Raw genomic sequence first — 17,634 nt, forward strand, 5'->3', positions numbered from 1 at the left:
GTTAATGATGTTTAATTATTTGTTTTCTACATAGTTTTGCAAGGTTTCACTCGTTAAAAGATTTTTTATGCAGGAAAACAATCCTATTTGCAAATATTTACTGACTTTCTATTTGTACTTGTCATGGTAAACTAATTTTCCAACAACCAAAAGTCTACAGTACATAACCATTCCTAAATCTATTCTGTCACATCATATGGAGCTGAACTCATATGGTTTACAGAGAACTTTACATAATCAAATGCAGCTTTGAACGCCAAAAAAATAAATTCAATCAATCAATAAAAAATACATTACAAGCCACTTAATAGCAAACTATTGGCTAACACACGATCGCTCTACATAATTTCGACATCTATGCTGTCTGTACGGGCGGGCGAGTACGGGGTGCGGGGTACCAGCCGGCGAGGGGAGGGGGGGGGGCTCGGAAGTAATAAATCAGGTGGTAACGTCGACGCGGCACGCCATCGCTCATACCGCTGACAACCGTTCGGTCACGTCATACAACGGTACTTGTAGGGTTGCCACTTTGATGCTTATGACAGTTGAAGAAAGATGTACGATGTCTGAACCTGAATTATGACCGTACATCTCAACAGTCTGGCTTAGATAAATTTTACATAATTCAGTATATAATTTTCGCTTTACTGACTAACAAACAAAGATAAGTTAATTGACATTAATTTTAAGATTACTTTCTTATTGCAGAGGATTTTTTATAGCAACGCCATCGTTTCAAAATGAGGTTAAAAAAAGAATGAAAAAAAAGTACTCAAGGTTCTTTTTATTTATTTTTTCCGGCATTACACTTTAAAAACACCATGAGACCAGCGGGTTTTAACACGTACAAAACAACATAAAATAAATCAATACGCAAAATAGATAAAATCAGAATAGAACAGCCAACCCTACCGCTACCGTAACTAGTGTGAATCATGAACTCAAAAAAGGAGTGGACTCGCCTTTGATAGGACAGCCGCCAACATGACATGTCTCTACATTCATGTTTAATTAGCGGACTTGAAGAAATGATACATAAACATCAGCTACTAATTGGTATAGTGACCATCATTCGATGGTAATCCTCCCCAGTCCCATGCCCAGATTGCTTTCTGAATTGATACTCTACTAGGCGAAAGAATGTAAGAGCAGAATTTCTTGTCCAGTTGATCTTATTTCCTTACGAGGTTTCTAGGTGTGCTAATGAGGTGTTTTTATTGGACTATGTAGTTGAAGTAAGAGTTGGGAATGTTTGAATTAATTCGCAGGATGCTAAATGATGTTGGTATGTGTGAACCATAATATGGATCTTGATTTCCGAAGTAGATACTACTCATCATAAGAAACACCTCAGCCTTGTTATGGGTGCGATGTATTGAATAATTTATGTAGAAATGAGATTATATTTTTTGTATTATTTCAATCTTAGTTTTTAAATATCATGTCGTATTTTATTTCCCACCTATTCAAAATAAGTATGCTTCGTATGTAAATGTTTGGTGTAAGACATGCCATTCAAATAATGATTTACAAAATTTCTATATAAATAGAATATTTAATCAGTCAAAACATTCCAGCATTTATAAAACTCATTAAAAACGAACATACAGATATAGACGAGAATAATAGAAACTGAACATAAAGCAATACAAATATGAAAGTCCTAAAATACAATAACCCACATTTTTCAAAGAGTGTCACTTCACGTCGAGTTATCACGTGACGGCGTGACAGCAGCTGTCACGGAAACACGTCGCGTGACGCGTGATGCGTGCCGCGCTAAATTATTTATCCGTCGGCCGAGCAACTAATTGGTCACATTAATAACTAGGGCTGCTCCCGATACTGACATTAATAATCTTGTGAATTGGGTACTGATTGGTGATTTGTGATACGATTTATGCTTATAGGATATGAAAAGGTCTACTGATCGGAGTTTGATGAGAATATCTCTATTAAAATTTAATTCAGAGAGTCGTAGTAGTTCACTGCTCTATCACGGTGGGCTTGTAGATTTATATTTGAGTTTAAGCCTGGCAAAAAGAAATGATTTTGATACTAAGTCTGGTGTAACAACGTTTCTTAACTGTTCTTACTATACGAATTCCAAGTGAATGGAGAAAATTGAAATCATTCTTATTTATTCAAATCAGGCTACAAAGTAGTATTTTAAGTAGTTCCAAGAACCATACTGCAGCCATAATTGATAAACGGTGAAACACAACCTCAAGGGGAGTTCAAATATTACTCAGACCTTCCATATTCTGGAAATTTCCTAGCCCTGCAGTGGAACGTAATAGGCTGGTATTACGAATAAAGTAGGCAGTAATAAGCATTTAACACAAATATTGTTTCAGATTTTTTGGAATTTCCGGGTGTCTATCACCTCGGCTTTAAAAGTTGCTTCTACTAAGGTAGGTAGGAAATAATAATAAACACAAGTGTTGATTACTCAATAGGCTGTATTGCTCCAAGCAGTTTAATAAATAAATCGGTTACAACTACCAAACAGCCTCATTGAAGCTGATGTCCTTGGTCACAATTATTTCGAGTGTTATTACGATTATAAATGTTTAAATTAACTGGTATTATCTTACAATGTATGACCGCAGAACATTTTTAATTATGAAAATTAAATCGTAAATGTAATGGTATAATATTTAAGCTTTATATTTTTATTTAAGGTCACGTTCGTGCAATTATTTATAAATCAACGTTTTATTGATAAGGTCATGAGTTTGTGAATTAATTAAATTGTTTTGTATGATTTAGTATGACTTTAGCGTTTGTTAATATCAGTCCGTTTATCTTATAATTGGGCAAGACATTTCAACGAATGGTTAAATTCGTGAGTGCTAATAAACTTTAAGTATGGTTCAAAAAGTAATTGCAGTATGCTTGACTCTAAAATGATACGTTATGCACATAATCATAAATCCTTACTAGCATGCGTTGTTGCATGTCAATTATGTTCGAAACGAGTCATGTAATTTATTGTCTACAATGTAAACACAACTAAACCGTCACTATCACAAATCATGATCGTTCGTACGTATTAAGTATGACATACCTATCCACGCGACTTCGACAACCCACACTAAATCCTGCAGTAATTAAGGACAATCAAAGGCAATAAATTAAAACAACAATCACAATTCAATAACAAAAACGCAATTATTGGGTATGGGCATAGACTTAAGAACTCACAGAAGTGTATAAATATTAAAAGCTAAGTTTAAGTTCCGATAGGTACTTACTTGCCTGGAACCAACTTGATAAGGAGGTTACGTTTTGAGGCTGTCTTGTTAGTTTAAGACCTAATTAAATCTTTACGCATGTGCCTATAATTACAGAAAGCCTATACTTCAGTTTTATCTGTTTATGACATCATTGGCCTAGCCTTTTCCCAACTATGTTGGGGTCGGCTACCAGTCCAACCGGTTTCAGCTAAGTACCAGTGTTTTACAAGGAGCGACTGCCTATCTGACCTCCTTAACCCAGTTACCTGGGCAACACGATACCCCTTGGTTAGATTGGCTGTCAGACTTTATCAAGCTTCTGACTACCTGTAACGACTGTCAAAGATGTAGGTCTTTTCTGTTTATGACAGCTGAATAAAAATACATGTATGGCAAAAACGAATCACAATTTACTTGTCTACCTACAATTGTGCTATTTTATCAATTATATGAACCCTCTGTGAGGTACTTACTCTGTGACAGCAAACGCAACGTGCAATATATCAATTAGCAATTAACACACGCAACTTGTTTAGTTCGGGGAAACAATTCATTTTGATCGTAGAAAATGGATGTCACTTATGATTATTACAATCTTGATATATGGCGTTAGTTGACAGGTGGAATCTTGTAGTTAGCGTCGTGATGAAATGACATTAATTAGGTAATTTACTTTTTATTGTGGAAGATGCCGCAACTTAGCAATATTCAGCCAATTTAATTCAACTTATTGTTCAAAAATAGATAAACTTCTAAGGCAGATTACTAAGTAAATGTATACCTATTAACTGAGTTGAATTTATACTACCACTACTACGAATTCAAAAGAAAAAAAAATCAATATTTATATTCTTGTATAAGCCAGAAGCAAAACTAGAACAACAAAAAATAAAAAAAAAACAATACTCCGCCCTCCACGCATCGGATCAAACGCTAGCCGAACGCGTCACGTCACCGTGACAGTTGACAAGCGTGACAGTTATGACAGATTGCGGCCGCGCGCAGATTATGTCACGTCACAAATGAGCTGATAAAAACTTAATCCCCAGTGTGGCTCATTGTGTTGTGAGCGCTAATTAACTGATTAAGGCGCGGCTTTTAAGTCCGTGATATCCGGTCACTACACACAGTGACGTCATATGTTACGGTTTTGTATGAGCTTTTGTATGTAATTGTGTCCAGATTTAATAGAACAGGTGTAATGAAAAAAATACATTAGATCATGCAAAGTGAGTTAAGAATCAATTAACAATTGTCTTTCGACTAAGAATCAGTAACATGCTTTTTTATATTATTGAGCTGTATTATAAAATAACAAGACATTAAATTAAATCCTTCCAAAAATGTGTAGGTACTTGCTGTCAGACAATGCATAAAGATGTTTTGAAAAGTTATTTATTTTATGCAGGGAATATAAAAGGTATAAACATAAATCAACACCCTTAAAAACAGAATCGACGACAGAATTATCAAAAAAACTTAACAAATATAATAAACAACGTAACAACTGTCTCCGACAAAGGTCAAGTCATAAAAAGCAGTTCCGAAAACCGAATAATCCGCCGTTTCCAGTTTCACGAATTACACTGTCATTTGAGGGCGAAAAAAAAAATAAGAAAAAAAATCTTGTGAAGCGACCGCACTACGGTAGGCGCACTCATGCGTCATGATTTTGACAGGCGGCTTGACATCAGCCCGCTGGCCTGACAGCCCACAGGATTAAACGACTTGATGGATTAATTTGTCTTGCTTATCCGTATTCACTTTGGTGCATAGATCCTAATCAAAATATAATGAGGTAACTCTATAGTTTTAATATCCCCGTGGGAGGTTTTCCTAATGAATGTTAAGTACTCGCCTATTTAACATTATTTATTGATCTGCGGAACGCTGCTCACTTTTAAAGTAATGTTAATCAATTTATACTGTCATTATAAAATTAGGCGTGTCAGACATATTTTAACATAATTGCGTACTTATAAGCAATGTTGGTGTTTTGCTTAATATCCTCTTATTTATTGAGTCTAAGAATGGCATGTATTAGTAAAGCGGTCGTAAATACCATACATGCTTACTTTACAGTGTATTGAGTCATTTCCTTTAATTATCCCGAAGAGTTTATGCGCTGCATCAAGTCGTATTAGCGTCCGTTCTTGGAAGATATTAATTTAAATGTGAATTATAAATATCTATAGGGCAAACTGGCATACAAGCAAGTCTGATGTCATACTGCAATTTGTCCAGAAAAACCTTTATCAGGAAATTAACAAAATTAACTAGAAACATGACCGCACACGACTTATAACGATTATCTTCATACTCTAGTATTAATTACTAGTTCATTTAATCTAACAAACGGATGCACCGCATTAAGACATTTTTGCAATGCTATAAACCCGATCAAATTCGCGGAGCAATAAACATGCAAGGCAAATGTCGTAACTGATTAATTTAAAACCAACGGCTTATGAAATTTGCCAATTAATGTTCAAGCGTTGCTATTAGCAAGCAGCTTGATTACACTTTGATTTATAACTGTGATTTACGCAACACAATTTAAATGCACACAGTAAAAGAAATTAATGTAATCATACATATAGCTAATCTTTGTTTTATGGAGTTGATTGAAGAAATTGAGCCCGGAGCCCGGAGGTTTGGTGTCATAATATTTATAATTAGCTATAACGTAGCTACATGCTACTTCGTAAATGTCTTTTAGCTTTATAACTTTTATGTGTATTTCTTGAATGCAGCGGTGGAAGCAAGATAGCGCTCTATACATTGTAGAGTGGTGTCTCTTTTTTGCAACTGCTGTAATAGCACTTGAACAGATGGAGGTAGATAATGCTTGGACAATGGTAATTGTCGACATTCGGCGGTTCAGTGTTTGAAGAGATTAGGTTGGTTTGAAAAAAACTAAACCATTTTTTTATTTGATTACGGATAAATATCCGACTGTCATATATATTTCTGCTATATAGGCCTGTCATAAACTATGTTATAGGTAATAGTTATGATTAGCAGAAATTGGTATACAAAGAATATTCAAAAGTAAATACATAATTGAAAACGATATTTTTAATTAATGAAGAATAAACTTTAATTGTTGTACTTTTTATTAGCACAGGATGTAGGTACCTACCTACTATTAACTTAAGAAAAAACTATGAATATCAATCTTAACTGAGTAATCAAATCTCATGTCCCACATTTGACGTATAATCAAACATTTTATACGTTATACATGTCATTAGCATAGAAAACGTCTATCTATTAACAATCCACAAAACAAACTCGTAGCGGTGCTCGCCGCCCACACGAAACATCACCATAATTTATCTCCAGCATTATGTTCAGTTAACCGCTACGACCAGGCCTTTGTGTCTGCTATACCCACAAAAGTTTCCAATTTCGCATCAACCATTTATTTTTTAAACACCAATTTTATGCTTGTCAGTTGATAATGATGGAGACTGATTGTTATTACTTGTTTGGCCTGAATACACGCAATACTGCAGGTAATGGTTTAATTTATCAAAGGTGCTAAGGATATATGGTTCTTCATTATTTTTTAAAGTAAAAGTTTGAAAAATAATATCACACATCAACATTCAACACTCTCGATCAACCAACAATCACAAAGAAAACCTCGTTTACCTCAAACAAAGCTACAACTAAACAAACAATGCTAACAATTTCTCTTCAATTCCCACGTCCGCAAAAAAATCAGTCGTACAGACAGTTTACCGATGTCCCTAATCGATTGTTTCCGCGGCTACCGCGCAAATTTGTTGACACACCGAAACGAGGCAGTGAATAACGTACAAATTGATACAGCCGTATCACTGAGACGCTGGCGGTGCTACAGAAGTCAAAGAAACGGAGCTCACTGGGTGGCCAATTAGTTATCGAAATAGAACATTGTGTGAAACAAATGATGTATTTACTCCGAGATTTCTTGTTTCAAGTTGTATATCCATGTTTGTAGTAGGTTTTGTAGTTGTAAGTTGATAGCAGAATTGTCTCTTTATTTTAATATTTGCTTGCTTACTAACGACCATGATAAACCTATTAAAATGCCATCAAAAACCACTGGATATATGTGCCTACAGCAAAAAAAAACCAAACAAGAACACGAAATAGTATCATGTTTCACGAGAACATAAAAACACGTATCGCAAGTAACATTAAACATGTTCTTACTCTGTTTATTAAAAAGAGTTAATAAAAAATCCATTCACACCAATGTCCACTCAACTACCGATATTCGAAATCGATTGTTTCCGTGACTATCGAACAAATTGGTTGACACCGCGGGACGGGCGGCGGCACCTTTACCGATACCTAACTAGTGTAAATCGATTCTGAGCCAACGATACCGAGACGAATCGAATCGAACTCGAGTTACCGCCGCTTGCTTTGATACTGGAACCCATTCTGTTAAACAATATTTGTCACTACGTGTAATATCGATGTCTAGGAAATAATCGATTCTGACGCTTCAACAATGAGACGAATCGAGTGATATTCAGATAACTGTCATCTCATTGTGATGAGAAATGTTTTATAATGAAAAATATTCGTCACTAACTAGAGAAAATCGATTGAGAACAATCGATACCGGATATAATCAAGTCGATATCGTGTAACTGTGTTTTGCAGTAATGTTGGGTTTAAATAATTTTAAATTATCTCCTTCATTGCTTGTCATAGAATGTGTTTGTTATAGTTCAAAAAAAAAATAACTAACACAGTAGTTTTAATATTGTAACTGCATCCTTAAATAATAAATATTGGAGCCTAACCAACGTAAACATGAAATTTGGCACCATCCTATATAAACATTCGTCAGGCACGGATTGAAAACAGTAAATTGTTTAGACAAATAACTAACTGAACAAATTCCAGCTAAACTGCATTCTCATCGTAAAGAAACAAAGATTTTTACTAAGAGCTTCCGAGGTTTATTTTTCCTAGATTTATCCATATGACTTCTTCTATACTGGCAGTTATATGCCCAATCTGATAGTTGCATTAAAGTAAAATATTTCTCATAGCATGTAGTTAGATTTAACAAATAATATACAGTTCTAGGCAACTTCTTGTATATCCATGCTATCGTCCTTCGTATACATTTTGCATTTCGATTGATCATTTATTAAATCACATTTATCTAAGCATCTGCATTATAATACCAAACAAATTGAATTAATGTCTCTAAAATGTTTCTTACATTGTAATAGGTCTCATACATACCGAAACCTGTCCACCATTGGAATTTTATATCACCCGATACCCATACATTCCACGCAAACTATCAATTTGCAATATTGTCGCATGCATAGATACGACCTTATAAAATTTAACGATGCCATTTTGAAAGTACTCGCTAGGCGTTGAAGTTTAAAAATTCATAAGCGTAGGCACTAAAAGGATCTAAATTGTCTGATTTGCATTTTAATATAAGCTAAAATAGTGTTCGTTGAGGAGTTAATTTATTCAAGACATTAATTCTAATGAGATAATCAGTAGTCGTGTGTACGGGATGGCCAACTGACCCCTGATGTTAACCACATGAGAGTTGGTGCGTAGGAGTCGGTTGCCGACAAGCCGCAGTGGTTTGGGCGTAACGAGCTCCAAGTGAGAACCGGTAGCGAACACACTTGACGTTGTCAATAGCACTTATGTACGATGAGCCTCTTTAACGTGCATCATCATTTGAATTGAATTTTACGATTCTCTTAAGTATTATGAATTCGAATGGACATCAGTGAATGATCGGCCTTGGAGATTTAAAAGCATTTAATATGTAGATCTCATTTGACAAAAAGTTTATACCTGTCTTCAAAATATTTGATTCGGAAAACACAGAATTTTATAGTTTTAATAATTCCTCAAGCAGTAAACACAAATTATTTGTATAAAAGTTCGGTTGCATTTAAGAAGTTTCAGAGTATGTTTAACACGTCACCTCTATTTCATCTGTCTGTCCATGCAGAGATTTAATATCATCGTCATGATCATCCGCAATTCTTTTTTCTTCATTCCTGACGTATACTGGCATTAAATCAATATTGCTTGTAACGCATTCAATATCATTAAGGCACATTCATCGTGAGTTGTGAATACAGAAGCCACGAGTGCTTCCATGCCAATTAGAGAATAAAAGAAAAACATAAAGGATCAATACTTGCTTGTCATCTCACAAAAGATACAAAATTTAAAGAAATATTTTCTGTGGACTGCGGTTCTTGCAATTGACGGCTGTATAGATAAATTATGAAGGATTGATGCACTTTGTCGAAATTGTTAAGAGCTATTTAGTTTCCCGTAGTGAAAGCGAATAATTTCTTAATTCAAAATAAACGGTATGTTTTCAAATGAAAATATTTTCTTTGCGTGATAGATTATGTTCCGGGTTCTAATGATTTTCTACGCGCGTTAAACATCTTATATCAAATGTATAACGTATCCGGCATACACGGGGCTTGGCGTTAATATGTGGGGCGTATCGATCATTCTGTTTCCTCGAATGCTTAATTTTTACAAGATCATTCGTAACACAGGAAACCATAATCTCGACTAACGCGAACCCCGGTTCCCTATCAAGATTTATTATTTTTTATACTACACCAAATGAATCGGCACATAAATTTCAACATCATAAACGTTCAGTAAAATATATTGCGCTATTTTGAATGTGAAAACAGTTTTATTTCTCAATTCCGTCTTTTCATTCCTTTCTGTTTCTGTGTCGTAAATTTTACTGCCGACACTGTACATGCGTACACATAAATTCGCGGCTGATTTCCGATCGAGAAAATTAAAACGCATTCAGCCAAAGACAAGAAATGTGCGAATTAACATTAAATGCGCGTGAAATGACAGGCGAAACATAAAAATTTCTCCTTTTAAAATGCGGCTTTTGAGACCGTTCTCACCTTGAGCAGGTTCAGTTTATTGAGCGACTCGATTAAAGTGTGGCGAATCGGGCTGTTAAACTACCGACATGAGTGACGATGGCTATGACTTATGTAACCGGCCCTCCTCCGCCTGCAGTAAGCTCTAACGTCCTGAATATAAAGTTGAAAGTATTGAAACCAGTTCAGCAATGTAAGGTCTTTTCTGATTTGGAGCTGTCGTGCCGCTTGGGTGAGCATTTTGTACGTTGATTGGCATTTTGCCGCGCGAAAAGCAACACCTTTGCGGCCATGACATGTCGTCTGATTGATTGTATAATTAATTTTGTTTTAAATTCAAAACGCCGAGCAATACGTGTCAGCTGTATGAGCTGTCAATTAATTTGACAGTTCTTGATGAAGGTAACCCATAACGAGGTGTTTTGTAAGCTCCGCTTTTTTGTGGTTGGTCATTAAAACTAGTTGTCTTGCTTTTAAAGGATAAGTTGACAGGTTTAAAGTGCGAATGTTTATTTTCGTATGTTTTGTTTGTGTCTAAATTGTTATGATGTAACGAAATAAAAAAAAGCTGAAAGATTTGTGAGCTGCTAATAAATCTTTGATAATATATTTTTCCGTTAGTCGAATGACGCAACGCAGATTCGAGCTTGGTGAAATATTATTAGTTACACATTTTTATTCAGAAACTTTTTATGACTTCTTGTTAACAGTTCTTTCCATTTGTTTCTAACTCTTCGATAAGTAGGGCAGGAATCGTTACAAAATGCAAAATTATTACTTAACGACAAAACTTGATTCGCAAAATGAATCATAATGGACATTAATTTCCAGGCGGATACTTACCATGCAAAAAGCCCATAAGCTTAAATCCCCATACAAACAACGTCTCACTTCCACAAATATTCCTCGCTCAAGAAACAAAGGCCGCATGATGAATGGTTCTCGGGCGCCATACATCATCCCGGCCGCGATTGCCACTAATGATGAATAATTAGCACCGTTTGTCTCGCCACACTCCCTCTGTATAGACACAATGGTTTGTCTGACGTCTACCAGTTATTGTGTTACAGTGACATTAATTTCTTATCTGTGCCACAGTGTTTTAGGGGAGTTTTAGATAGATGGTTAATTATATTCATTGCTTGTATATTTCACAAGAGCAACTGCCTACGCTAATGGTAGATTTATTTCAAAATACATCTGACAGTGTAAATGTACTCTATGGAAATAAAAGACTGGAAACTGTCCATATCGACTTACTCATGCAGTCTATTTTAAATATCAATATTATTTGAATCATCAGCAATCGAACAATCAGGTATTTACTACCATCAGCATGATCCTTATAAACCAAGATAACGTAATAAGTCTACATAACGTTGATAAACATCACCAAGTACTTAGTTACCTAGGACATGTACTGTGAGAATCTGGTTTGGTCTGTAGACTATCACTTAGCAAGTTGTCACTACTTAGCCTTAAGTTCAACGGTAATTTATTACTTGCGGTTTCAAGACAAGTACATAAATCTCGTACTGTACGACTTTGTTGCAAAAAGGAATAAAAACTAGCAAAACCCACCCACTTCATTTAAAAGTAATATCCGTGATTTTGCTGAATATTTTTCCGCCATGAATAATAGTTTCTAGAGCACTGACTGTTCAATCAAGGAATAACACTTGTGTATATTTTTTTAATGACGCTTCTAAAATACCTACTTATATTGAGTATACCGTTTTCATACTTCACTTATAAATACTGCAGTTTATCAATTTCTATTGGATGAATACTCAATTCCGCTATCTCATCCGACTATAATTACTTACTTACGACTTACATTACCTGCACGGGTATATTTACTCAACCTTACAGCCACAAATATCCAAGCAACATTTCATTTCCCTTCAAATTACCAACAATATCCATCCATCTCTGGTTACGATTCAAACGAATCGTAAATATACTTTATAATCCATTCAAAGCCAATGGAGTTGAAACGTCGGCAACAAACAAGAAGTGGTTTCACAATCAATCGTCGACAATAAACGGTGTTCACCTCACCAGTGCATAAAAGTGCTATTCATTACCATCCATCAACTATGACGAACGGGCTCTGAATGCTTTTTGGACTACTGGTGCGTGTTATACGAATTTAGCGGATTACAATTATGCTAACGTTTCTTTGAAAACTTCGGGATCTTTATTCGAACCATCGTCTCAACTATTTGATTTGTAATACGTTCCTTTATTATTTTTTATTTATTTATTTATTAAACTGTTTACATTATAGTTATTTGTTTTGTATAAACCCCGCAAAACTGTTTGCACAGTTTACTTCTGGTATTTGCAGTAATGCGCAAATGTTACAAGTAAAGCAACTTATAAAATAGTAATCATTATGGTTATGACTTCGTTTAACGTCTGATTACTGTTTATTAGTATTAACAATAGCTACGATTAAAATATTGATAGCTTGTCGGCTCACTAGAAGAGGATGGTGACTCTAATGTTTGACATTTGAGTCATCTTACAAATGATGTATTAATATTAATCTACCATCTGCAGTAATTTATGTTGTGTGTATCTTTAGTAATAAAGGAATGCCATTAATTTGCTTTAATGTTATTAATAGATGCACGATGACATTATAATTGGAGATATGAAGATTCATTTCAATATGTTTATATATTCTACCTCTATCAACGTCTGTATTATTTCTATCTTGATAACGTCGGTATTCTATTGATAAATTCCCAACAATATTTAAACAATCGCCGTTTCTCATAACAAGTGCCTCACCGCCTCTCATTTTTCCACTCCCTTCAATCTAGCCTCAGCTTGTTTATCTACACAATACCTCGGACAATTTGTCTTTGCCGTTTCTAAATATCCCTCATTGTCTTTGAGTAATTTTGTTAATAAATTCCGCCAGTCAAAACCCTCAAGCGTTTCTTGAGCAATTTTCTTTTGTTTATCGAATATTCTCAGACAGAATGATTTATGTGCGCTCGTTCTTTTTATATCAACATCTAGACTTTGACGTGTATTAATTAATAAATCTCCTTGAATGATTGCGTTGTTTAATGCAAATAAATATGATGTATAGTGAATTGGAGTTTTATTGTATTCACATCTGAATGTTTTTACTGTGTTAAGAAGTTGTTCGTTTTATTTTACGTAGATTTTAATCTGACAGATGATTGGATCGATCGTGGTCGGATCCTTCTTTTTATAATATCAGTGATTAAGACTTCGGTCTTATGTTATGTTTCTTGGGTATAACTAATTAGCACGTATCCTTGAATAAAATGTACATTACTTAAGTATTTATTAGATTAATTTATTGATGTTCTCCACATCTGAATTATAAATTTGACTGGTTTAATGTTAAGACTTTGTCAGTAATTGCACATTTAAAAACTAAAAGCAACGACTCGACTGAGTTACCTACAAGATCAAAATAAGTACATGCTTACTCAAGATTTATTATTTAAATTATTCCAACATACATTCATCATGTTTTAATATTCTATTGACGTAAGCCCTCGAGTTCTTAACATGGTCAAAGATTAAGACAAGCTTAAAACCTCACCTATCATATTAAATTTATTAATTTATAATATGGAACGGACACGCTAAGTAGGAACTAATAAACTTTGCATAAATTATGTAAACCAATATTAATAACAATAAAACCTTAGCTTATTTGGAAATGTTTATTGAAATGTTGAAACGTTTACTTGACTAACGTTTAGATCTACTTTACTGGTGACTGAGCTTTGAATATGAATGATTCAGATTCCAAAGTTTTATTACAAGAATGCTCATTTTGGTAAATCGTCTTTAAGGTAAAATTCTGTTAATGTAATAGCTCTAGGAATTACTAAACTCGTATTTATGAACACTTACAAACGACACGAAGATAATTTCCGAAAATAATCTTCAGCTATAATCAAAACTATTATACCTAAGCACATCTCATACAAATTCAATGGAAAGATGTTCAACTCTATAATTTAAGATAACTAAAAAACTGACCATAAAATATAAGTGATTGTTACCACTCAATGCCACAGCACACTCACAAACAACTTATAATCAACACGATGACTGTAGAAATCTCCTTACACCAAAGTAATGAGACTACCGATTATGATTAACACCGAATAGGGGCCCATAATGAATAAGTAGATGATATTCAAGATCTGGCCCAAGACCGGCGCCGCAGTAAATGTTGATGTACAAAACTTGAAAAAATATCTAGCCAAACAAAACTAAACTCTAACTCAACGAGTTAAGAAGTTAGGAGTCGGTATTGGTAACTTTGCTGGTGTGTAAGCGAAGCCGACAGCCGTCAATCAGACGGTAAAAACCGGTAGCCGTCGAGTCAGACATTACGGGCTAACAAATGGCGTGGAGTGGTTATTACATCGGTATATTATTTCCGTAATGCGACGTGATTTAGAGATAGAGATTGATTTGTTCAGTTTGCTTTTGATTGCTTCCGTCGTTAGAGACAATTATTATTTGAATTACATTAGCATTATAGGTAAGGTTATCGGTCTAATACCAAGTTATGACTTTATGTTAGTGAATAACACTAACATGAAGAAACGTAAATCAAAAACTGCACACTTAATCTCAAGGAAGAAATAAAATCTATTAAACTCCAAAGCCTTACAGCCGCCAACAAATGTGAATAAAACCGAACCCAACAAAAAAGTAGAATTCAAATCAATATAAAGAACGATTATGGGACACGAACGGTAGCTGACACCGCTCTCCACACGACAGTAGTCGGACATTTTTATCCCGACGCGACTGGTGACTTGACAGCGCGAGGATTATACAACGTACCGCGAGAACAAAAAGTTCCCAAATAAATTACTATAGAGGACAAACAAAAATAAATCTCGAAGATAGAAAAACAATAATGGAGACAAAGATTTCTGAATATGCACGATTATAGATGCAAAGCTAGTTAAATTTTACCAGGTAGCAGATAAAACGATGGAAGTAATCAATCTGGTACATATTATAAAAGCGACAGCTCGTATCAGTTTCGTAAAGCAGTTGTAAACTTAGATTGTTATCGAATTCTCAATGAAATAGATTTCGTCTGACATTTACTGATAAAGAAACCAATTACAACTCTGATTACAATCAGACGTCGGAACGTTGACCTAACCAGTAGCCAGCGCGACCTTGAATTTTAAGATTCTTAAGGAGATTTTTCCTAAGCATCTTATAAAATCAAAACATTACATCACGAATCAATTAGTTTCAATAAAGTGTTGGCTGAACAATGAGATATTAATGTACATTGACACAGAAGGTCGGACCTTAGCCAGTGTCGTGATTTATAACAATTTGTTTTATTTAATAATGTGCGTTGGTTCAATGTCGAAATTTACATTTCTATTATTGATTGCAAGATTTATTTCTACAATAAAAATGGCACTAAATCTCAAGGAATGTTTAAGCTTATAACTGTTGTGGTGAGCAATTTTAACATCTTTGTGCGACAAGTTTCTAAATTCCAAGAAAAGATGTTAATACAAAATTAATAGTTATGCATACAGTGATTAACGAGAGATTTATTAGACACGCAGATAAAATAATATAAAAAACATTTTTTATTCATCATAAAAATGAAGTAAAGTGCTAGATAAAATAGGTATGATTGTTTAAAGACATGCCAGCAGCCATATTAAACCTACTCACTAACAGACATAATTCCTTTTTGATCTAAATACAAAGTTATATAAATCTTATACAATACCTAACGACCTTGTACGAGAAATGAAAAGGGCTAGATAATGTAGCAGACAAGCACTGAATGGGGCTTATAAATCTGCCGGAGTTTGACGTATGACGTCTCAGTATCAACATGTACATAATAAATTAGCATTTACCAGCGTTTAGGTTTCATGTTCTGAGTGTCTGTCAGTATAAGTCTAGAGTTTAAGGGATTTAGATATCTAGACATTGTTTTAAGAAGAGTTTTGGGCTGTTTAATAATTTGAAACAACAATTAGAAAATTTGTTATACATTTTTATACTTCTATCGTCATTTCTATCATCATATATACCCATCGTATTTCAATTTCGAGTAGCATTTATATCTAAAAAACCAATTCAGCAAATATTACTCCAACGTAGTTTCCAAAAAAAAGATTTCTCAAAGGAATAATTCAAAGAAGTGTTGAATCCTGTAACACAAAACCTAGCACTTCTCCCCTACAGACAATACAAACACTTTTGCGTCAACGGCTTCCAAAAAACTCGCATAATAAGGATCTCGTTTCAAAGATATCAGGTATCATTTGAATTCTGGTCTGGCTGCGTTCAGATACTCAATTGATATCTGACAAACGTCCATCTGGAATCAGATACAAATTCCGAAAATCATTTGCTGCAAGTGAAAATAGACTTACGAGTAGTGGCGGAGAGCTTGAAGTCGATTGTAGAGCTCTCGTGTATGTTCAAACATGGTAAGGAGGCTTCCAGATTTATAACAACGGTATAATTGTCTCTGTCCGTTTGAAATACAGCTTTGTAGACGAAGCTGGATTCTATGTAGATTTAAGTACTTTATATGTTAAGGGTTTCAGAGAAAATTGGAGAAGACTTAGAAATTTTGGAGCTGATGACAATTTGTTCGCATTGATGGAAAAAAACAGAGAGTTGGGGAAAAAAGTGAATTCGAGAAAAGTTTGAATTTCGACTATTTTACAAATCTAGTAATTGTTGTAAATAAAAATAAAGTATCCCTTTTACAAAGTAAAAAAACGATTAGAATGCAACTGCATTTAGGTGGCAATTACGTCAAAAAAATTATAACATTTTTCTACAAGTTTAGTTTTAATATCCTCATGCAAAAATATAAGACGTAGGTAATTTAATTTTATCTTACAAGATTATGTCATAATAATACTAACGGATTTAAAGTTAATTATAAAGATTGTATAAAACTACTGATTGCACAATTTTTACAAAAATTTTAGACATTCAAATATAAACACTCCTTTATTTACATTAATAAATTTATGTGTTAAAAGGTAATTAATTAAAATTTATTGTAACTGAGTTGTCCTTAATTGTTAAAATTATTCATATTATGTCGGTATTTAAAATTATTTACATAAAAATCGCATTTCTCATCAGATTAGATTCCATTTTTAAATATTTTTAGTGTAAGTTAAGGCTAAAATTAACCTAAATTATAATATTAATTACAGTCATTATACATTATACTTGCTTAATTATTTATAAGAAGATTTTGCAACATTTCAAAAAGTTTTAATTGCACGCGTTTTATAATATGGACATAACGACTGGTAATGTTTTGTTTTTCCGGCATTAAATAGTTTTATATATAAATGCCAGAAAAGCAAAAAGTATTCCGATACCGGGAATCGAACCCGAGCCTCCTGGGTGAGAGCCAGGTATCCTAGCCACTAGACCATATCGGA

The 17,634-nt window shown here is 34.2% G+C and overlaps 1 non-coding gene across 1 annotated transcript; it reads right to left on the minus strand.

Moving 5' to 3' along the window:
* Positions 1-17,562: 17,562 nt before the first annotated feature.
* On the minus strand, positions 17,563-17,634 carry Trnae-cuc. Its single transcript has one exon. It is a non-coding gene; the product is annotated as a tRNA-Glu (tRNA).

This window comes from Trichoplusia ni, chromosome 14 (assembly GCF_003590095.1).
Source record: "Trichoplusia ni isolate ovarian cell line Hi5 chromosome 14, tn1, whole genome shotgun sequence".
NCBI lineage: Eukaryota > Metazoa > Arthropoda > Insecta > Lepidoptera > Noctuidae > Trichoplusia > Trichoplusia ni.